Source organism: Panulirus ornatus, chromosome 20 (assembly GCF_036320965.1).
Source record: "Panulirus ornatus isolate Po-2019 chromosome 20, ASM3632096v1, whole genome shotgun sequence".
Taxonomy (NCBI): Eukaryota; Metazoa; Arthropoda; class Malacostraca; order Decapoda; family Palinuridae; genus Panulirus; species Panulirus ornatus.
In genome coordinates this window covers 7,621,284-7,645,000 of record NC_092243.1, presented here as the reverse complement: position 1 = coordinate 7,645,000, position 23,717 = coordinate 7,621,284, and the positions used below count along the sequence as shown (strand labels likewise).

Sequence of the window (23,717 nt, the reverse complement as noted above, 5' to 3'; positions counted from 1 at the left end):
CACAAGCAGTCAAGGACGTGCTCTGGGTAATGGCCAAAACATTAATAAGGTCATCGCTCCGACCACCACCGCCCTCCCTCCTCCTCCTGGCTGAGAGATCTCCTCGTCCACCATCTCCCGAAGACATCCGGACACAGCGAGGACATGGGGAGTGGGTCGGACACCCACTCCCCTTATGTTTGATCCTCTGGCGTCGATGGGAACCACTGGTTGTTTGGTAATGCCGACCATGACCACCACCACTTCGGGTCCTTATTCCCTCCCACACACACACACACACACACACCCTGCAAGAGACAAGCCTCCCACCATTTCATCGCTCCGGAAACTGCCTCGCTTGGAAGATGTGTGTGTGTGTGTGTGTGCCTTTTTTTCTGGGGGGGGGGGGGGGCAGAGTCGAAGAAATTGGGCAGATTTATATGGACCGTGAGGTGTATGTTTATGTGTTCTGGCCGGGGGAGAGAGAGAGAGAGAGAGAGAGAGAGAGAGAGAGAGAGAGAGAGAGTATGTGTGTGTGTGTGTGTGTGTGTAAGCAACTAACGCGAGAAGGGAAAACGAGTGTTTCCTTCGGGTCGGAAAGCTGAAACTCCACGAAGAAGATACTGATGCATCGTCTCAATGGGTTTGTGCGAACTTCAGCCTCGTTTGTTTTGAGACGCTTGGCGTCCAGAGGAGTGAAAGCGCGAAGGAATGGAAAGATTGACGGACGAAAGGAAGTTCGTCTCAAAGGAAAAAACACACTGAGGAGGAGGAGGGCCCTGAGGAGGAGGAGGAGGGCTCCTTTCCAGTGTGGTATGAGGAACGACAGTGTTCAAAGAGTGAGCCTTTTGGCAGCAACCACACACTCCGTCTCTGAGAGCTAACAAGGGTAAGCTGTCGTAAGCCTCGTAGGCCCTTTGCTCCATAATCACCCTAACTGTTAGTAGCAGAAAGATTTATCATTCTAATCATCATTTTTTATGCATGTATGATCGCGTACCACAATCCGCATCTGACTCACTCAGCTTGAGGGGCAGCCAGCCAACCCAAGAATATGTATATAACACGTAATGGGCTTAAGCTCCGTGATTTCCATCCGGGCTGATGGTGGTATTAGTCACACCAGGGTAATGGTCATTGGCAACACATCTAGCGAAACGATCTCGAAGGCACTGCTTCGGCAAAGCGTGCGCGGAGATGAATCATCCAAGACCGCAACGGATCTCTCTCTTGGGAATAAACCCCAAACCCTCCACCCAGCCTTCAGTGGCTGGCTTTCATAAAGCCAGATCACACCACACACACACACACACACCCTCCCCCTCTCATCATCACCCCACTTATGTACTGCACGTCATAAGTTGATATTTGAGGAACAGCGACACTTCGCATCAGCAGAGGAGTAATCACTCTAGCGCCCCGAGAGAGAGAGAGAGAGAGAGAGAGAGAGAGAGAGAGAGAGAGAGAGAGAGAGAGAGAGTTCCGTGATTTCTAGGCAATTTCCCCCCTTTAAAATGGCGTAATAACGTCACACACCAGCTGGATCGACGAGGAGACGTAACCATCCTCGGTGATTACGCGAACGCCTCCTCCTCCCCCACTCCCTCAAGACTACTGCGTATAATCAGGTCTCTTACGGTAACCCTGCAGCGTGGCCCGGCAGGCGTGCACGACCGCTAGGCATCAGTCTAGTTACCCTCGTTATCATCACAGTTACCGGGATGGTGTGCGCGGGGGGGGGGGGTGTCTTCGCAGTAGCGGGCGTCTACCCTCGCCAGTGAGGGAGGAGGTGAATCGTCCCGTTCATCAGCACATGAATTTGGAACGCATTGCGTCGCCCGCTGTGTGGACCGCTAGCTTCCTCACCCCCTCCCATGCGTCTTAGTGTAACCTGCTCCCTTCCTTCTTTCCTTCCTTCTTTCCTTCTATCTTCCCTTCCTTCCTTTCTTCCTTCTTTCCTTCCTTCTATCTTCCCTTCCTTTCTTCCCTCTTTCCATCCTTCCTTCCTTCCTTCTATCTTCCCTTCCTTCCTTCCTTCTATCTTCCCTTCCTTCCTTCCTCCCCCCCCCCCTCAAGACCTTCGCAAGATACACCCGTTGATGACAGATCAAGTTCGAGGCGAGCGTGAGAAGCGATACCTTCAATTTCTCTCTCCTTCAACGCTCTGGAAAGCCTCGGATCACGTGGTTACCTTGATGACGAAGACACAGTTTGCAAAGAAGAGAGAACTGTGGTCACGTTCTGGCTTAATGCGAATCGCACTGCAATGAAATTAAACGCGAGGACACACACACACACACACACACACACACACACACACACACATACACACACTGAGACCGAAAAACTGGAAAGTATGATTTCCAGTAAAGGAAAGAGAGGGGATTGTACATATGATTAGGACCATAAATAGACTCGTGGGAGCCGGTAATTGGCCAACTAGCGAGGTGTTTCCATCATAACAATCAGAGGAGGAGGGGGGAATAGGAACCCCTCCTCCGCCAAATAAGCTTTTCTGATGTTGGATGATTACCTGGAGGGCTGACGGCTCGCGTCTCGATGCTTCGGCAACATTACCGCACATGTAAAGAGGAGGTAATGAGTGGACCTGGTCATATCGCCTGTTTATGGGACATTTATCTTCGGTTCATTTATAATCACCCTGGTTCCGGTTTCTCTGTGAGTCATGGTGTTCCCCAGGATCTTTTCTGAAAGGTCCTGCAGCCCAAGGCTGCGCCACTTCCAGTAGCAGGGAAATGCAGACACGCTTGAAGTTGAGAAGTTCTTCGATGAGACTATACTTCGAAAACGGGCGATTTCTAGATTTATAATCTCCATCCTGCTCTCATTTCCACTGTAATAAATGATTCAGGAGGATGGGTTTCTCAGTTTTCACTCATACAACTTATCTTTCGATATCAAATAACTCGTTGGGCGTTGGGTTATGAGGGATAGGCAAGAAATGTGGAGCTAGGCAATAGTAAAGAGATGTAAGGTGCCTACTGTATATGTAATCACCAGGCTGAACGCGACAGACGACCTGTGGGTTTATGAGTGGTTGAATTTCGTCGTCGTATTCCACCCACACGGCGCCCTGCGATGGATAGTGCGAGAGGTAAACAGCGAGTTCAGACGCCTATACAGAAATTAGATTCTGACCCTCCTTGGAGAGGATCACCTCATACAGTCACTCCGATCCCTTTAACATTCGTGGACACCTGAACTCACCCAACACATTTCCAGAACTCGGATTCGGTCGGGTTCAGACGTTACGATCCATGGCGGCGACCACTGGAATGCATCAGTGATGAAGGAAACTGCCCATCACAAGACCACACAAGCAAGTTTTCCTGTTCTGTTACATCTCGAGTCGGTTAGCGCGGGGGAGAGGCATTATGACGTCAGCCTTCCGCTGGGGGATAGTCACAAATCACGTCCGGACGCTGGTGGACGACCCGTCACGCTATTGTCAACAACAGATGTAGACGAAAGATGGTGCGTCTCGATGCCATATTAGTATGGTTGGTAGGGAACCCTGGCTGCTTCGTGGGGACCTCAGACTGTAGGAGCTGGAGGTGCTACATCTACGTTTCCACTCTCTCCATCACTTCTACAGTATATATATATATATATATATATATATATATATATATATATATATATATATATATATATATATACACACACATATGGAATCCAATGGTATCATTTCTTTCAAGTTCGATCAGTTAGAATAGCCGCGCGTCCGTTTTGTGACACCAGAGAATCGAGAGCAGTTTGACCTCAGAACTTAGCCTAGTTCCCTAACGCTATGTTGTTGCTATCAAAGTTCTTTCATATTCCATTGCATTCTTGCTACCCTGCTTTGCTGTCCTGTTTCTGTCATCCGTTTTTAGATGCTTTTTCTTTTTTTTTTAAGGACTGCCTCGTTATTGTCTCTGTTATCTGTCCTTGCCATGTACCTCCCATGTCTGTTTTGTGATAACGATGCGTGTGTTATACAGAGAGACGTGCACACTCGTGTTGCCCGGGTCTTAATCATGTACAAAAAGGAATTCGTTAACATGTGCGCATAACATACACTTCCTGGGTAACTGTTTTTATTCGAGTGTTTGAGAGATTTTATGAGTAAAACGTTTTATGCATTTGGGTATGAGCTCTGTATATATATATATATATATATATATATATATATATATATATATATATATATATATATATATATATATATGTGTGTGTGTGTGCGTGTGTGTGTGTGTGTGTGTGTGTGTGTGTGTGTGTGTGTGTGTGTTGTAAATTCAGACACAGAGGATCAGTCTCAGGTCGTATGTAATATCCAGATCATTACTTCATTCTTTATAATGACTCACTGCCTCACCTCCCCGGGCCTGTGAATCATTAATGTTCGTCACCATTAGATCATATGTTATGTTCCCTCCCTCCTCCTCTCCTTCCTAGGATTTTCAAACAAGGGCGTCCGTCCAGCCACTTGAATCGCCACTGGGGATCCAAACGAGAGGCCTTCGTCAGTCAAGTGCCATTCTCTGACATGGAGAGAGATGGGGGGTGTTCCGTGCAAACCCACCCCACACCCCCTCGGGAGGTCTGAAGTGTGTGGACTTCGACTCGACGTTGTTGAAGAAGACCAAACCGTTCGCGCACACACTCCCCCGCGCCACTCAGAATTCATGACGGATAGCTTCCCTCAGACTCACATGAGTAGGTGAAACGCCACCCGAATGGAGAACGACCAATTATCTTCCGCCAGGGCCCAGGCAAAGCGCCACAAAAATACTAAAAATGTGACGAACAGTAAATAATTATAATTGGGCATTAAAAATAATGGGATAACAATTTTCGGCTGAATAAGGCCAAACCAACGCCTTAAGAATGATAAGAGTCACTTATACACTAAGGAAAACGGGTTCACTACAAACGGAATACAAGATATATGTTTGTAATTGTCCAGAAACGACGGCGACTAGGAGGGAGGAGGAGGAAGAAGAACTGAGCCTCCTCCTCACCTTCCCCCATGAGGTAATTACCCTCCTCCTCCTCCTCCTCCTCCTCACACACACACACAGGCTTGCCTAACAAAGCAGCTGGGGGAGAGGGGAGGGAGAACTCAAGAGAGCCCCCCACCCAAAAAAAAGCTGTTCCTCCACCACCACCACCAGCAGCAGAGGATCTTTACAGTTCTGGTGGGACTGGAAGGGAAGTCGTTAGCAGGATGAGTGAGGGAGGGAGGTGACTGGCGAACCTCAGTTGAGCAAATAATATTCCCCCTTTGAAAAAAAAAAACGCGTAGCAAAGCGTCACATCTCCCTCAGTCGAGCAAATAATATTCCCCTTAGAAAAAAAAAAAAAAGAAACGCGTAGCAAAGTGTCACATCTCCCTCAAACAAATCAGACGTATGTGGCAAACGTTAATGGAATTTCTAAAGAGGCCGGTGTCTCGATGGATTCGGATACATTACGAACACCACTAGCGTGTCTATAAACACCACTAGCACTGAAATGGATATTTACTTTCTCACTATCCCGGATCAATCAGAGCTTCTGTAGAAGAAGAAGAAGAAGAAGCAGAAGCAGAAGAAGAGGGAGAGGAAGAAGAGGAGGAGGAGGAGGAAAAGAATAATCCTTCTACAGGCAGATGGTAATTGGTGTAATCTACACACACAAGTGTAGAAGCGTCAGGGGCACTGCCAGTGTGGGAGGTAGAGGATCTCTCCTGCTCATGAAAGTCACATGGTATATATATTCTCAACATTATTTTCATATTCGACCAACTCTGTCTATTGTAAATGTAAATTGCTTCTAACACTGATGAAGAATATACGAAACGTAATGACGACGTTAATATATAATATATATATATATATATATATATATATATATATATATATATATATATATAAATATATATATATATATATATATATATATATATATATATATATATATATATATATATATATATATATATATATATAAGGAGTAACAGTCATTGGCAGGCAACCTACTTACCAAGAAGGTACTACCGATCAAAGCACTGAGAGGTTTATTGACTCTGTCGTAATGAGCCAACACTACAGTTGCTGTCAAGTTCCTCTCCCTGGCCCAAGTTCCTGTCTTTTATTCCTGCCTCACATGCGTGTGGGCTTTCTGGCATTCAATCCATAAGCCTAACACTGGACAACAATCACCTCAAACGACTTTTTCATGAATCTTTCTGCGGTGACCACGACGCGTTCGCCCTACCCACTGGCAAAAACTCTAGGTAAAGACAGAGAAATTTCAAGAAATGGAGGCTTTACGAGTATAGTGAACTCTCTCTCTCTCTCTCTCTCTCTCTCTCTCTCTCTCTCCCGTGTACGATATGAATAGGTAATTACACACACACACACACACACACACACACACACACAAACAAGTACAACACACATACACGAAATCAGATCACCAAGTGTGTTATTAATCCTCTTACCAATTAGATCACCAGGTACATTGCTCACCACACCATCATTAAAGATACGTCACCAGCCAAGTCATCACCAGACAGACACCCCCCCCCCCTCACCACAGGCCATCCTGGGGAAAAAAAACACTGGTACCAGGTAAAGTCTTAGAGGCCAAATTACGAGGCGGTGGGCAGATCACCGAAATGATTACGAGGTTAATCACCACTTTAGGTCCAGGGTTAAGTCACCAGGCAGTCGTATCGCCAGGTATATACCACCGGGACCTCCAGCTGTCAAGGAGAGGTCATTTTACCAAATAACTCTACGAGGAAAAAGGCACTAAGGAAGATGGCCAGATTGAGCACGAAGATCACAAAGTAAGTCGCCAAAGAAATCACTCCACACACCAAGCCTTGAGGTGCCTCACCAGTGATGGTGACCGAGGCGAGGTCTCCACATAAGTCACCAAGAAGAGAAATGCACCAGAGCAATGCAGTCAGTCAACCACCTCCAGTATCGTAACCCTCTTTCAAACCAGTGACAGACGCAGATGAAGACGGGTCGAAATCATCATCCCCTCCTCTCCTCTCCACTCCCATACTAACGCGTATGGCCGACGAGGAAACTGTGTGGTGTCGCCGCGCCCCCTCCTCCTCCCCATACCTCACCCACCGTGGACAGGTCCGGGTTGAAGTGTTTTATTCCGGCAAGTTAATTCCCGGTTGTGACCCCCCCAGTCCCAGCCTGCCATTAACTTCGGTTAGAATATGGCTGGATGACACAGCGGCCAGCAACCCAGCCCAGCCCAGGGGTACAGCAGTGAAGGTGTTCAGGTATAATATGTCGTCCAGCACTTGAGTGTTTGTGATTTTATGATTCCTTTATTCAATGATTCACCAATGAAAATGAAGCGGGCTTAATCATTTTCAAGGGGAACTGAATCAGAATTTTGAAGGAAATGAATATGATTCTTTCACCCGCGCGTCATATAAAATCTCCGTGGATTCCAGTCCGTTAGCCTCCCTGGGTGTGTCCGATTTATTCCCACGCATCATGAAAAGGGTGACACAAGGGAGAGAGAGAGAGAGAGAGAGAGAGAGAGAGAGAGAGAGAGAGAGAGTGGGGTGGGGTCTGTCTCCGAGCCCATCCCCCACCTCCATCCTGGCAGACGGAGGATTCGATCCGTCTCCGTTGGTCCGGGGGATTGGTCAGCCACATCTCCAAGGGTATACGTGTGGAGGGGGGAAGCCTTCGCAGTAACCCAGCTCAGGTGGTGAGGAGAGATCACCATATGGCACAGAACTCTCGTGAAGAAGGCTCCAGACGTCCCTAAGTCGCTTCCTCTTATACGTGCGACCCATTGAGCTTTCCTTGGTGAGGAGATGGAGAGGTGGCTGTTGATCGTGTGGAGGGAGTGGAGTCTGCTGGTTAAAGGAACAATGTTAGGCTTGTCTTCCTCCTTCCTGTATTAGTGTTTTACCTGCACATATGGAATGATTTCCGTGTTTCAGTTTTCAGTTTATCTTCATCTGTTTGGTAATCGTGTATGTATATATATATATATATATATATATATATATATATATATATATATATATGTATATATATATATATATATATATATATATATATATATATATATATATATAAATATGTGTGTGTTTGTGTGTGTAAACAATAGCCTTCACGCATAACGATTATTCTCAATATGAAAACAAAAGCCAAGCCAACCTTTCTCCTCATCCACGGAGGAGGACCACCCCTCTTCCCCGCCCTCCACCTTCTTTACTGTCAAATTTCCAATTCTAATTTCATCAACTCCAGGCGTTACAGCCACCGGGGGGAAGTCCTGTCATTACGTGGATTATCGCAGGCGTTAGGCAGTACGCTCAGCACTCGGGGCGCGGAATAACTCCCGGTACTTAAGTACTTCCAGCCAGTTATTTCCTGCGTTTGTACACACTGCCAGCGACCCGCGGGTAAACGCCGTTAACTGGGACGTTTTTGTCTCCCTGCTATGAGCCGTTTCCCCGGTCTTTCTTTTTTTACGACACACACACACACACACACACACACACACACACAGAACTGTGTTAGCACTGCAGGCTCCGGGGCTTCGAAGCACCGATCCTTATCTTCTAGGTCGGTCAGAGTGTCGCCCTCAAGACACGATGGACGAATTCAAGAGCATTTGACACCTTTGGTTTGTTTTTATACTGAATGAATCGGGTTTGATCGCTTCGAAGCTGCGCGTCCAACGCCGATGGCTCGCTCAGATATTCCTGATCATCTTGCGTCGTTGTAGGGCATTTGGTGAATGATCGTGAACCAGATATTTGTCGTATTTATATCCAGTGAGGAAAAAAACAGGTCAACTGGAAGTAGAAATGAGCAGGGAAGCAGGAGTTAGACAATATGACGAAAAATAATATCTAGAAATAAGGTTTAACTGTAGTTACATGACTACGTTAATACAAACAGCTACTAATTATGTATATATATATATATATATATCACAAGGAAATACGTATTACCTTATAACTTTTGCTGCCGGTTTTGCATTCCATTCCACAGAGCTGAGCTCCATTAAGCAACTGGGGACGTCCAGTCTACACTGATTCCTACCTTATCTTGTTCCTTCCCCCATCACGGGTCAACACCACCTCGATCACCACTACAACGAGCGGCACTAACACCACCATTACCATCACCACCATTATCATCTCATCTATCACCATCATCACCACCGCCACCACCACCTCCATCGCCGCCACCATCACCACCACCATCGCCATCATTATCATCATGTCGACCTCCAACACCACCCCTCACCCATACGAGAAATACCATCCCCAAACTCACCATCCGAACTTGCAGAGAAGGACAACACGAACGACCCTTAGGCATGACCTTTTGACCTTGACCTTAAAGGATCTTATCAGAGGCTTTAAGCCATCACACCCAAGGGCCTTACCGTCATGCCTAAGGTTCGTACGCCTCATGGCTCACTCAACCAATCATCGGATAGATTCATCACCACAATTGTCGACTCCCTCACCGGCCAACAGCCACGGATAAAAGTACAGCTCCTGTGACGCCCATCCCTCCCACAGATGAGATATACATGACTGATAGATAAGAGAACTCGTCCACGGAGGAGGAAGCCTTTTAGACGAACGTTACGTACTGAGGCCTCTGTGGCGAGCTCTTGAAGACGCCGAAGACTAGACGCAATTTGGCAGAAGGATGTAGATGTGTTACGTGGGCGGCGAGGGTATTATTGTGGTCACTGTTAAGGACGAAACTCCCCTATGTACGGTAGAGTGAACGTTGAAACGTCGTAACTGGAAATGGGTTCATTGCTGCAGTGATGTGGAGATAAGGGAAGCCAGAAGATATTGAGGTCTGTCCGTGCTAAGTATATATTTATACAATGTCAGGTACCTACATACTTCATATGACACACACACACACACACACACACACACACACACATATATATATATATATATCTTCTTTTTCTTTCATACTATTCGCCATTTCCCGCATTAGCGAGGTAGCGTTGAGAACAGAGGACTAGGCCCTTGAGGGAATATCCTCACCTGGGCCCCTTCTCTGTTCCCTCTTTTGGAAAATTAAAAAAAAAAGTGAGAGGGGAGGATTTCCAGCCCCCCGCTCCCTCCCCTTTTAGTCGCCTTCTACGACACGCAGGGAATACGTGGGAAGTATTCTTTCTCCCCTATCCCCAGGGATATATATATATATATATATATATATATATATGTATATGTATATATATATATATATATATATATATATATATATATATATATATATATATATATATATATATATATATATATATCCTTTCAGTGTCTACCTTGAACTCTTGCGTTTGTACAATTCTTTCATTTCTCTATCAGAAGCTTTTATCGGTTTAATTACGACCGTTCATGTAATCTTCCGCTGTATCAGCCAGTCTCCTTTCGTTCCGCTGCTCTCGACGTCAGATTACAGAGGTTGTAAGACGGCTCTTGATAATCGCACGATTTTCTGCAATCCTGGCAGTTTCAGTTGACCAGCGCAAGTAGTCGATATCTCCCCCGTGTAATTATGGCTTTGGGGGTGATTAAGCGACGACCAATTGCTGCGAAGAGAGTGAGTAATCGCTGCCAGACTCGTGTGCACGGGGTTCGGTTCCCCGGGGATGGGTGAGGGATCCGGTGTGGACCGGTATGACCAGTATCAAATCGTGAGGGAGTCGCTACAAGAGATGTCATTTGCCACGAAGCTAAATAATGAGATCCAGTGCTTTTGTCTGAGGGTTGGCCGGTCTGTCGAGAGGCGGGCTCATGGCAGGAGAGGGCTGGCCCTGTGTGTGTGTGTGTGTGTGTGTGTGTGTCTGCGTGAGTGGGTGTGTAGTGTCTGCGTGTGTGTGTGGGTGTGTAGTGTGTGTGTGCCCACGCCACTAAGGTACAAGGTTCATAGAATAGGTTAAGGATTCTGTACCACTGTGGTCGTCAATACGTGCAGATGGGACTGCGAATGTGTGACTGTGTACAGGTGGCATTTAGGGAGCTGATACGTGCCCAGGCACGATCATGCATTGACGTGCGTTCCGCTGAGGTTAGTGGGGCAGAGAGCTGAGTTCTATATGGCAGGTCATCTACGACAAATTGTGGGGACATTCCATCATTCATTATTACTCCATTTACAGTTCAGTGGGAGCGGATCAGGTGCAACGTACCCAGAAAATAATCGCTCACACATGTCCTCAACCCATATCTAATGTTCTAGAATGAAAACGTGGACTTCCACGGTTAGTAAATACTTTTTCTAACACTCCTAACACTAAGATGATTCGTCGCGTTAGACCAGCATCTGCAGCCTTACTCCTCCTCCATGTACTCAGCATTTACTCAGCATCCGATCTCTAGTCATTCCCCTTAACCAGTTCTCTCACACACTGTGCTGGGGCGTTCAAAACGTAAAGAATTCTACTCATCTCTTGAACGTCAAGAAAACTAGTTAAAGGTGGCAGTCAGTGTGTCTTGTTCTCCTCAGGTCATACACAGATGCAAAAAGTTGAATCTGGTTCGTAAATGTTGGGTCTGGTTCACAGAAGTTGAATCTGCTACACAAACTCCTCTTGAACTTGGTTCTCCGAAGAATGATTTCGGTCGTGAAAAAATGACATTTGTGACGAGGAAGAACCGTTCCTTCCCCCTCCCCATCATAGACGCTAAGAGAGGATCGTTCATCTCAAGTCATGGGCCGATGCGTTGGTTGGGTTGGTTGGTAATTTGAGCTTCTGGCCCATCGGCTGTCAGGGTCGGTCCGTCAACGTCAAGTTATAACCCACCTGCAGAAAATACTCGAACACCTCATTCAGGTGTTCGAGGTACCTCTTAAGACAACGTACGTTCACGCTAATCATTCAGCCCGTAAGGGTGCTGGTGACTGTGTCTAATCAAGCCAAAGGAGGACGGCAGCACTACAGCATCCGATCACTGTTATCTGTGTATCTCTGTAGATATTACCATTAGCTGCATTGACATGATCCATGGGGGTAATTAAGTGCCGACAGACATGGACGTATTTCATGGCCATTACTTTTGTAGCAGTGGGGTTCCCTGACCCGGCTTCCAAAAAGGCTGGCTGAGAGTTAAGGAGTTGCAGCATCGTTTTCCTCATTCTAGTTTCCGGGCACCACAGCTGAACAGCCCTGTCATGCCGTGAACATTCTAGGCACCTAACCCGATCCTTCCGTTTATCCTTGAGACGTCGTATGATCATCCTCACCGTGTCTGCTTCCCAGAACCAAGGAATTTGCACAGGTGTCGTAATGATTGTTGTTATTATAATTATGTTCTTTTTTAATGCTGCTATTCCAGAGCATCTATAAATATTTCATTCTTTACTCGTCTTGTTATGCAGTTCTGTTGGTTCATCTGGGGTGGTTCTTCATCCATCTCTTTATTAGCAAGAATGAAATCAATAAAATCTTCGTGTCATTCATTCTTCATCCGACCACGTCTGTCCACTGTGACGTCACTGTCCATCTCTGTCTTGCGAAGGCACAATTTTGTCATTTCTCTCGTGAGCTGTTTGCATGGGCCACCTCCACTAATGCTTGGACCTAACGCAGACTCTTTTCCTCGCCCTGCGATACTGTGGAATTCTCTTCTTTCTTTTATCTTTCCCCCTTTTCCTGTAACTCTCCTACTTTTAAGAGTCGGGTCAACAAACACCCTTCTGATATTTCCTACATTTCTTGATCAATCAGTAAGGTCATGAGGTGGTGGGGTGGTGGTCGGGGGGTGGTTATGACATGAGTACAATCATGGAAGTGGAAAGAGAGAGGAGGGTTGGGGGGGGTTGTGTCATTTCACTCGTCCAACGGGCGGGTTCTCCCATTATCGTATCTGTAAGATAATGGGCGCTAATCAGAGGTGGTGTGTGGCTTAAAGAAAAAAAAAAATGTGTATCAGATTTCTAACATTATATTCTAGCTGGGGGTTTCAGTGGAAAAATTGGATTAGTGTATCGTATTTCTGACATTACGTTCTAGCCAGAAGAGGTTCAGTGGACAAATTGTGTTGGAAATCCTGAAATACAGAGGTATGATATGTTTATACTGGGATAATCTTTAGGTCTTTTGATGGTCAAGTGATAAGTAAGACATTTTGGCAAAATTGTATAAGAGAAAACGAGGCCGCTGAGATTTCTCTAACGTTTCTTCTTGGTTTCTTCATCTTACAGAGTGAAGCAAGACGCGAGCAGAGCCAGCTAAAGTGAGCGCCGCAGGCAGGACTAGCCCAGACGGTCGGTGAGCTTCTGTGTCGGGTAAGTCTATATATCATATGTATTTTCCCACTTCTTAAAGGTAGCGATGTAAAACCGCCACATTAGCACACACCACAGTCATGCTCAACAGCCTAATGTATGGTGTATCTTTACTTACGTATGCCCTGGTTTAGCCTACTGGCAGCAGCACGTTTTCTTCCGCCTCAGCTTCATCCATATACCACATAGGTGCGAGTCAGTCTGTTAAGTGCATACATCTGGCCCTCCCGAACGCTCTGAGCCTGATACTGTACAGGTCCATGTGGTCTATTCTTCATTCTTCAGCTCTGCTTACCCCATCCTCTTGGTCCAATGTTTCCAACACTGAGATCCTCTTTGCCAGTCTTTCTACACTCATCCTCTCCATATGCCCGAACAGTTTCAGCGCGATCTGATATATATATATATATATGTATATATATATATATATATATATATATATATATATATATATATATATATATATATATATATATATATATATTGATCAACATGGTATTGGCAAAAACATACCCAAATCACTGGCCATCTTGGGTGAAATAGAAATCTGGGAAAAATTGTATGTAGAAATTAATCAGGGTGCTCCGGGGATGGGCGATTATAGACCTGAGTCATATAGGTAGCATGCCTAATCCTCGAGAGACCAGTGTCCACACAGAAACAGCTGGAAGCAGCAGCCAAGCTCGCGGCTCGGTCCAAACCTTTGTGTGAGTGTGTGTGTTTGCTTGAGTGAATGCGGATGCTTTACGCTTGAGCGTAGGTGTGCGTTTATGTGTTTGTGTACGCGTAAAGGAATGTGTGTCTGTGTTCGTGTGAGTATATCCCTATGCTTCAGGGTCATGTAAGCAGCAACACTACCATCCAGGTCTGTGCACTCGTATAAACCTGATAAACACACACACACACACACACACACACACATACCCACACACACACACACACAGTACTCAAAATAATCTTTGATAAACAAAACTCACACAGTAACCTTTATCTCAGGAGGTTACTCACAACCCTCAGAACGATTGCTTTGTATGGATGAAACTCACCTTTCAACCGGAATATACTTTTCATTAATCCTAATTAGGAGAGAACATAATTGCTTAATTGTTTGTAAGTTTAGACTTGAAGAATCGTACATGAACGCCTATCTCATCTTTTTTCTCTTTATATATATATATATATATATATATATATATATATATATATATATATATATATATATATATATATATATATGTGTGTGTGTGTGTGTGTGTGTGATTAGACGTGACCATAAGCAGGAGGGCTGATTGGGTAATTCTGTCATTAACGCAAGTCGAGAATGAGAGACCGAGGAATAAAAAATGGGGAAATCAATAAAGATAAATGCAGACTCAATAATCAATACAGTGGATGGACTTGACTCTCATTAAGTGAATGTTAGTTATCAATTTAATCAATTTTTTTTTCATGACTGATCGATGATGAAAATTTAATTTCTTTCGTTAATGTATCTGGCTGTGTGTGTGTGTGTGTGTGTGTGTGTGTGGGTTTGACTATCATATGTATGTTACATACACACACACACGTATTCCCAAAAGGTATTTTCGTCTCTTTGAAGGATTACTTTCAGATTAAAGATTATCCATATCCATATTACTCATCATATGTATAAAAGTGAAATGCATAGATATAAGTCTTGCGTTCACACAATATATTAGATTCATATTCTTTCGTTCACATAATATATTAGATTCATATTCTTTCGTTCACATACTATATCATATTCATATTCTTTCGTTCACATAATATATTAGATTCATATTCTTTCGTTCACATAATATATTATTCATATTCTTTCGTCCACACAATATATTAGATTCATATTCTTTCGTTCACATAATATATTAGATTCATATTCTTTCGTTCACACAATATATTAGATTCATATTCTTTCGTTCACATAATATATTATATTCATATTCTTTCGTTCACATAATATATTAGATTCATATTCTTTCGTTCACATAATAGATTCATATTCTCTGGTTCACATAATAGATTCATTCTTTCGTTCACAGAACATATCACATTTATTATGGAGTCATGTATAGAGACCAGATCCTGACGGCATGACATTTAAATTCTAATGTCCAAATGTACGTGCGTCTTCGAGAGATTCTTTTAACATATGATGGACGGGAAGAATGGACAGAAACCATCTGATGAAGACCATTATGTTATGGCGTCTGCCTTGTTCTACGGTGAGCCGAAGGGAACTGCTTCGGCTGGAGAAAACAAACACACGCGCGAAGAAACGGACACAATCACAGGTCCTTCTTGTTAAGACCGTTTGGCGAATAGGATTACCACCAGCGCGCAGTGCTGAAGAGAATGGGGAAGTCTTACGTAAACGAACATGATGAAATGCGAGACGCAGTGAGGCGCTGCGACGGAGACTTGGCTGACTTCGTGCGTTACGTCGTTGTCGCAATATGTAGCAAGGGGGTGTTAGAGGGCGCTGAGCACTCCTCGAGATGATGTATCCGTAACGCGTGCATTTCTAAGTCCAGAAGAAGAGAAAAGTATTCCCTGCGTGTCGTAGGAGGCGACTAAAAGGGGAGGGAGCGGGAGGCCTGGAAATCCTCCCCTCTCTTTTTTTTTTTTATTTTCCAAAAGAAGGAACAGAGAAGAGGGCCAGGTGAGGATATGCCCTCTAAGGCCCACGCCTCTGTTCTTAACGCTGCCTGTGTGTGTGTGTGTGTGTGTGTGTGTGTGTGTGTATATATGTGTGTGTGTGTGTGTGTGTGTGTGTAACGAATGGAAAAATAGTACTTTGGGCAAATTCTAAGAAGGTGTCAGGGTGATAATCAAACTACATCAAAGTATGATTTAAAACTCGTAAATGCGAGGTAGACTAGTCCGATCACTATGCGAACAAGATGTAAGTTGAGAATTGATATAGACTGAAAGAAAAGAAGAAGATTGTGTGAAGGAAAAGAAGAAGATTGTGTGAAGATTTTGATAGGAATAAGACCAACATTGAGACCGTGTGATGAAACAATAACTGAATTATATAGAAAAAAAATTGTACAAAATGGGGAGAAAAGAAGAGAAGGCTAGAAAGAATTCAAAAGGAGAAGCTGAATCTGTGATAAAGACCAGATCATGAGTGGGAGAAGACAACACGAGAGAGAGAGAGAGAGAGAAAAAGAGAGAGAGAGGGAGAGAGAGAGAGAGAGAGAGAGAGAGAGAGAGAGAGAGAGAGGAAAAAAAAAGAGAGGCTGATGGTGTAAGCGGTCATTCTTGTCAATGGCAGATACCCGGTACTTACACAGCCGATCGCCATTTCTGTGATTGGCTCTAAATATACACTCTTTGCCCAACGTGGAAACGATAGGGCATCTTTGAGCTCAGTCTCGCTGCGTCCCATTTCTCTCTCTCTCTCTCTCTCTCTCTCTCTCTCTCTCTCTCTCTCTCTCTCTCTCTCTCTCTCTCCGTATCTCGGTTCCTCGGGGGTTTCAAGGCATCGGTTTAAGAAGAGAGAGAGAGAGAGAGAGAGAGAGAGAGAGAGAGAGAGAGAGAGAGAGCCGTTCGTCCTCCTCCTCCTCCCTCTCCTTCCTCGTATTTGGTAGTCAGATAGGTTATAATGCTACGTGTTTTGTGATAGACGGAGGGATCGACTCCCAACACCTTCGTGTGGGGGGGTTGAAGGAGGAGGTAGAGGTAGGCGGGGTTGGGTTGCTGTAAGAGAGCTGAGGCTTTCGCTCGCTGGCAACTGTTGGCTTGGTTCGTCGGTCGGTCGGTCGGTCGCCCGCCCCCAAAAGGTCAGAGTGACGAACTTCTTACGAACTCAGGGGCGGGGGAGAAGAGAGAATTAAACAGCGGAGGTTCATAGTCGTCGCTGTTACGAGTCCTGCAGCGCTCAACCTTCCCAGCTACCAAGATCGCTGGGGAATATGGACGACTACCCACCTCACATCCCAGAGGAGCTCCGACCCTGAGCTTGGATCCTATCTGAATACCCGAGACAGTATTGGATCCCCCCGTACATAACGTGGCTGACGATACCGCGTACCCTACCGAGTGATGATTTACGGAAATGAGCGGAAACCTGAGGAAATGATACATCTTAACGGGAAAACGAGAAACTCTAATTGTGGTTTCAAATATGTGATCACTCAACTTAGAAGGAGGGGAGGTTTTCACAGCATTTAGGGAGCGTTTCATATATCTGCGGCCCGTGGGGTTGATGCTCTTATTTTCTCATGGAACCGACCCACTGCCGGGGCTGGAAAGGGATCAGTAAGGCATTGAATCATCCAAGAACGAAGCAGAGGTGAATATGAGAGAGAGAGAGAGAGAGAGAGAGAGAGAGAGAGAGAGAGAGAGAGAGAGAGAGAGAGAGAGAGAGATGCCATCTGCTAGAATACCCTAAAGAGGTGAAGTCTTTAACAGAAATCTGGAAAGAAGGGGCTGGATTTCTGCAGTATTTCCATGGATTTGAGGAAGACCTTTATTTCTCTTTTTTTTTCTTTTTGTTTGTCTCTGATCAGTCGAAGAGAAGGAGGAGGGAGGAGGAGAGAGGGAGGAGGAGGAGGGGCCCCTTGTCTTTGATCTTTTTATTACTGTGGGGCAAAAAGCCATTATCAGGAGGGAACCCCCGTTAGAGCGACGAGAACGAACCATCCATATAGGTTCCGGACGGACCCCATACCCCAGCAGCTGACTAGCCACGACAACACGACTACCTCAAGATACCTCTGTAGACTCCCCTCTCACACTCTCCTGCAACGCCACACCGGACTCCGTCAGGTGGGTGCTGTGTGCGATAGGACACAGCCTCCGAGCGCCAGGGGAGTGTGTGTGTGTGTGTGTGAGTGAGGGAGGGTTGAGGGAGCGAGGGAGGGAGGGAGGGGATGTTCCTTGGGAATCGAAGAAACAGCCACACCGTTGCCATTATGTGTGTCCATTTCATTACGCGTGGCCTAATAACAGGGTGAGGCCAGTTTCTACATCTCTGGGCGGTAATCCACTGGTCTTAAATGGCCGTTTGAGCTCTCACGATCTGACCGAGTGACGCGCCGGGTAGAAGGAGGCGCGGGACGCAGGAGGGATGTTTTGAACTGAAGGAGAGAGAGAGAGAGAGAGAGAGAGAGAGAGAGAGAGAGAGAGAGAGAGAGAGAGAGAGAGAGAGTATAGATGGTGTTGTGATGTTGGTGCTGTATATATATATATATATATATATATATATATATATATATATATATATATATATAGGCAGCTTCGAAGTTGTATGCCAAGCAGGAGCAAAGGATTAAAGGACTCCTTTGGAGATAGAGACGCTCGTCGACCGGGACTGTACTCCTTTCTGTCCTTTGACAATGATACATATCTGCAGGAGGTTGAATTTGACACGCGGTGCAGCCACTTGCTGACGGAGACCAGTAACACACACACACACACACACACTCATATATATATATATATATATATATATATATATATATATATATATATATATATATATATATATATATATATAAAGTAGCAAAAGGAGCTCTAACATTGGCACATCATTATAGCAGAAACATAAGGGGTTGATCGATACTATTAATGACAGTCAGGCAATCATAAGGTCATTGATCATAATCACAAGATAACGTATGATCGAAGAAGTTAATGATAACCTTAGGAGAAAGAGATGTAAAAAGTCGGTCGAACAATAATATCGCATTATCAGTTTTGGAGAGAGAGAGAGAGAGAGAGAGAGAGAGAGAGAGAGAGAGAGTATTTACACACGCAAATCGATATGCATGTATGGTTGTGTGTGTGTTAGTGTGTGTGTGTGTGAGAGAGAGAGAGAGAGAGAGAGAGAGAGAGAGAGAGAGAGAGAGAGAGAGAGAGAGAGAGAGAGAGTATTTACACACGCAAAGCGATATGCATGTATGTATGTGTGTGTGTGTGTGTTAGTGCGTGTGTTTGAGAGAGAGAGAGAGAGAGAGAGAGAGAGAGAGAGAGAGAGAGAGAAGGGGCAATCTAATCCACATCAGTAATATCACTGCAGCCAAGCCTCCAGGCCTTAGACCCGTCAGGGAGACGGGCAAATGGCAGAGTGGGTTTGATGATAACACACTCTTGTAAAGGCTTCTTTGGCCCGGACACGGAGCCTCCTTCTTAGTCCCCCGACCAACAGACGTGCCCGCAGTGACAAGCGGGTTATACCGTGCTGATTTAAGACAAAGGCTTTAATGGGGGGGATACTGCGCGATGCGATGGCTTATCTTTTTCCGTGGGGGCGAGCGGGCTGGGCTGGAGTGGCTGGGTTAGCGTCTCTCGAGTGTAAAGTCTGGGTTGTGTTGTGTTGTAGGGGGTGTGTGTGGGGGTGTGGATGAGATCTGCTCCAGGTCGTTGGTTGTAGGTCGGTGTCTAGGATCTGTTGGGAGTGTGGAGGTTAGACTAAGAGTGGTAAGACGGAGAGACACGAGTTACCCAAGACCTTCTTGAAGCCTCCTGCAGATGTCAAGTCTACGCTACTTCCAGTAGCAGGGGAAGTGTAGATGGATTGAGGTGGGTGAGAGATTCTTTGACATGGACGAACTCCCAGTTATATAACCTCGCCAAAGGTGACTTTATTCTCGCGATGTAACCTCCTGGTTATGTATGTGTGTGTGTTTACACCACTTCCGGGGCTCCTCTGGATGGCTTACATCAATATTCCTCAGGAGTGGATCGGCCAATCAAGGGAGCGCTACATGACTGCCATCCTCATCAAGTCCAAAAACGCCTCCAAATCTTCCACAGTCAGGTTCAGTACCATACCGTCAGCGAGGAGGAGGAGGAGATGTGTCTCATGCGAAAGAAGAACCACAATCCAGCGATGATGAGAAATCTTAAACCGCATTTTCTTTTGCGAGAGTTAGTAATGGCAGAGACGAATCTGCTTTTAAAAGCAACGCTGTTTGCCTTCCAACAACAAATATCCGTTAACGAGTAGTATTGCTAAACGTTTATTATATTTTGCTAAACGTTTGTTGTATCATTTAGCTAAACGTTTGATATATCATTTCGCTAAACGTTTATTATATCATTTTGCTAAACGTTTATTATATCATTGCCTCATTCAAATGACATGTCTGCAAAAGAGGGTAATGCCTTCTCTATTTGTTGGTATTCATAGGGATTGAAAATGATGAATATTTTTGTTCATTAAATGTGAAACAGAAATGCGAAACGTATTCGGTCATTGTGTTTGGAGTTCGTTGTATCTTTTGGATAGAAATCGTCATTTGACGTCTTGTGGTGGATTGACCAACACACGGGTCATTTCCAAATAGGGACCACATTTCTGCATGATAATTCTACTAATTCATTGGAATTCGGTTGTCATAAGATGAAGATAAGAAAAAAATAGAAAATGATGAGTTGAAAGAGAGTAGGGGAAAATGAGAGATGAGGAAGGAGAATGGAGTGAATAGAGGATAAGTAAGGGAAATAGATGACAGGTGATAAATGATGAAGTGGAAAGAAAGGAGTAGAGAATTAAGAAATAGGACAGAATAGACAAGGAAATAATTGGAAAGGGAGGTAGAGAAGGAGAAAAAATATGTATAGGTGGAGGAAAGACTCAAGGATAATGGAGACATGGTAGAAGCGAAATGAAGAAAATAAGAAGTCTTGGAAGAGAGTATGGAGAGTTAGAGAGGAATGAGTCTAATAGGAAGGGATGAAATAGTAGAATTTGAGGGAGATTTGTCTAATCTTTGCCCACACGGCGGAGAGGCGCTTTCAGAATGTGAGGTATGTACGTAGCGGTAGGCCCTCTGGCTTGGACAAGTGCTCACACAAACACACACACACACACACACACACACACACACACACACACACACACACACTTCTGCACTCCTGGCGCCACAACCAGACCAGCCGTGATGACCCGCCGCCCAGAAGGACCACCACCACCACACCTCGCCCCCCCCCCCCTTCAACACCCCCTCATCCCCCCCTTCAACACCCCCTCATCCCCCCTCTTCAACCGGTCAGACCTCTCCGGTTGGTGGACCATAATTTTATATCTGTAAAGGAATTAAAGCATGCCCACTCTCATGAGTGATTGGCGAAGGGAGGGAGTGGGGGAAGGGGAGGAATTTCAAGTATGGATAATGCATCAGGTCCAGGATTGGTCAGTGATTGGGAGTTGATCGTGTGATTAGGCGTGTGTGTGTGTGTGTGTGTGTGTGTGTGTGTGTGTTGTGAACGTTCTTAGAAACACTGGATAAGGTTCACTCCTTAAACCATATAACAGAGTATCGCAGATGGTAAAATTTTCATAATAGATTTCGAAATATATATATATATATATATATATATATATATATATATATATATATATATATATATATATATATGTATATATATATATTGTGTGTGTGTGTGTGTGTGTATATATAGATATAGATAAATCGATAAATAGATATAGACATATATAATTTGCCTTTATGTAGGTGTTACCGGACTCTGCCTGCATGAGGTTACACCGCGGGCGGAAAGGCATCCTCGTAAAGGTTATATTATTGTCAAGAGAACACAGCGTCACCTAGGAACTTAATCCAGGCGAACCTATCACTTAGCCTGCTGCTGATTGTAGCGCAGCCTTAAAGTTGCAGGAGCCCCATAAAATGGGTCCTGGGGTTATATAAAATGTATTATGTTATGTATTGTATGTTATATATTGTATTGTGTTATGTATTGTGTTATATAATATGTATTATCATCCATATGTATTATGTTCTACTTAGCTATATGTTCGTATCAGTTACATCAAGGTGTATTATGAAGGCTCCAGAATTCGGGTCGTATATTTTTTGCTCAATACATCACAACATATGAACGGCTCGTCACGTCATATTCTTTAATATTGGCTAATTATGTTCCGCCGTCTACTTTCTAATGCCTCGATTCCATGTGAAGAGTTCAAGGTAGCAGGATCTCTTTTTTTTTATGGACCATTAGGTGGTAATTAGAAAGACGACTGTATTCCATCTAGGAAAAAAAAAAGGAAGGATTTAAGGTAAGGGTGTTCGGCGTAATGTTAAGACTCTCTGTATATTTTGGTTGTGGGAGATAACGACACTGTCTTCTCGAAGTGATCTTGATAGATTGTCAGTAGTGATAGATAGATGATGTTATCAAAGCTGGAAATGACCGCAGGGGCCGACTGCTCTGGATATCTCCAGGCTTCGCTATGCCTTAGAGGTCAAAGTTCAAGGTCGGAACACTTTCTTCTGGTGAAGCTATCTTGTCTCGGATGTGCCTACATGTGGCTCCTGCTCCTGGTCCACTACATCATCCCACCTGGACAGTTCTCCCTTTTTACCCAGGGCGAAAGACCTTTGGAAGGTGAATGCTTCTTTTGGGGCAAGAGAAAAAAAAAAACCGTAAATACATTACATCTCTTTCAAGTAAGGAACACAGCTATATTTAGAGTCCTTGGTTCTCTGACGACCATCTCCGTTGGTAGTCCTTCAACACCGCAAACTTCATTCAGCCTTAAGTATCCATGGCTCACAAATCAAACCTTCCTCCCCTACCTGAAGGCGGACTCTTGCGAAATCGACTGTTGGCAGTGATTACTCCAAATTGCATATTATGCGAACCGCCGCTATTAGCTTTAAGCCTCCAACTTGCCAGCGATATTCAGCCTAAACAATGAGACATTCTTTCCCCCGAAAGACTATCCACTTTACGAAGCGTCGGATCCCGTCAGACAGGTTACCTGGTAAGTGGTTGAGGATGAGGCAGAGATGGAGAGAGGTGAGAGAGAGGCCTCGTCGCGAGGAGGTAGGGAGCTGTGTGCTGAGGTGAGGTACAGAGATGGGGGAGGTTAGGCACTCTATGCTGAGGTAGGAGGATGTCGAGGATTTGACAGGGACTGAGGGGTGAAGTTGTGAGGGAGGAGGAAGCATGAGTAGAGGTGATGTTGAAGATGAGTCCTGTCCCCTGTTTGCTGAGGTCGTCTGGCAGGGTTGTAGAGAGGAGGGAACGGATGTGTCACGGAATCATGCCTCGCGTGATCTGAGAAATCCACAGTACTTCACACGATCATATAAGCCAGGGCACAAGGGCGAGTAGGAAAGACAGAGTGGAGAGGCTCAAGGAGGAAGCAACGTGGCGAGGTTATGGTCCGGTAAAACATCCACGGAAGAAGCACCGGAATGCCGGAGCTCGGGAGATCCTGCAGCCGGTCTGTGAGGCGGGAGGGAAACAAGAATCCGAACTTGAGCGAAACAAGGAACGTTACGGAATGAGACATGTGAGTGAGTGAGTGTGTGTGTGGTGGGGGAGGAGGAGGAGGAGGAGGACGGGGGTAAACTGAACGTCTGTGGTAAATGATACAGATGAAGAAGAGAGATAAAAGGAGAATCTGAGTGAATGAAGGATGGGAGTAAT

General features: G+C 45.0%; 1 long non-coding RNA gene across 1 annotated transcript in view; it reads left to right on the top strand.

Annotated features, from left to right (window-relative positions):
* The window catches only part of LOC139755897 (uncharacterized), a 754,411-nt gene that overhangs the window by 522,888 nt on the left and 207,806 nt on the right, over window positions 1–23,717 (top strand). The window contains exon 5 of the long non-coding RNA XR_011714201.1: window positions 13,203–13,286. This is a non-coding gene — a long non-coding RNA (uncharacterized lncRNA). The remainder of the gene's footprint in view (window positions 1–13,202; window positions 13,287–23,717) is intronic.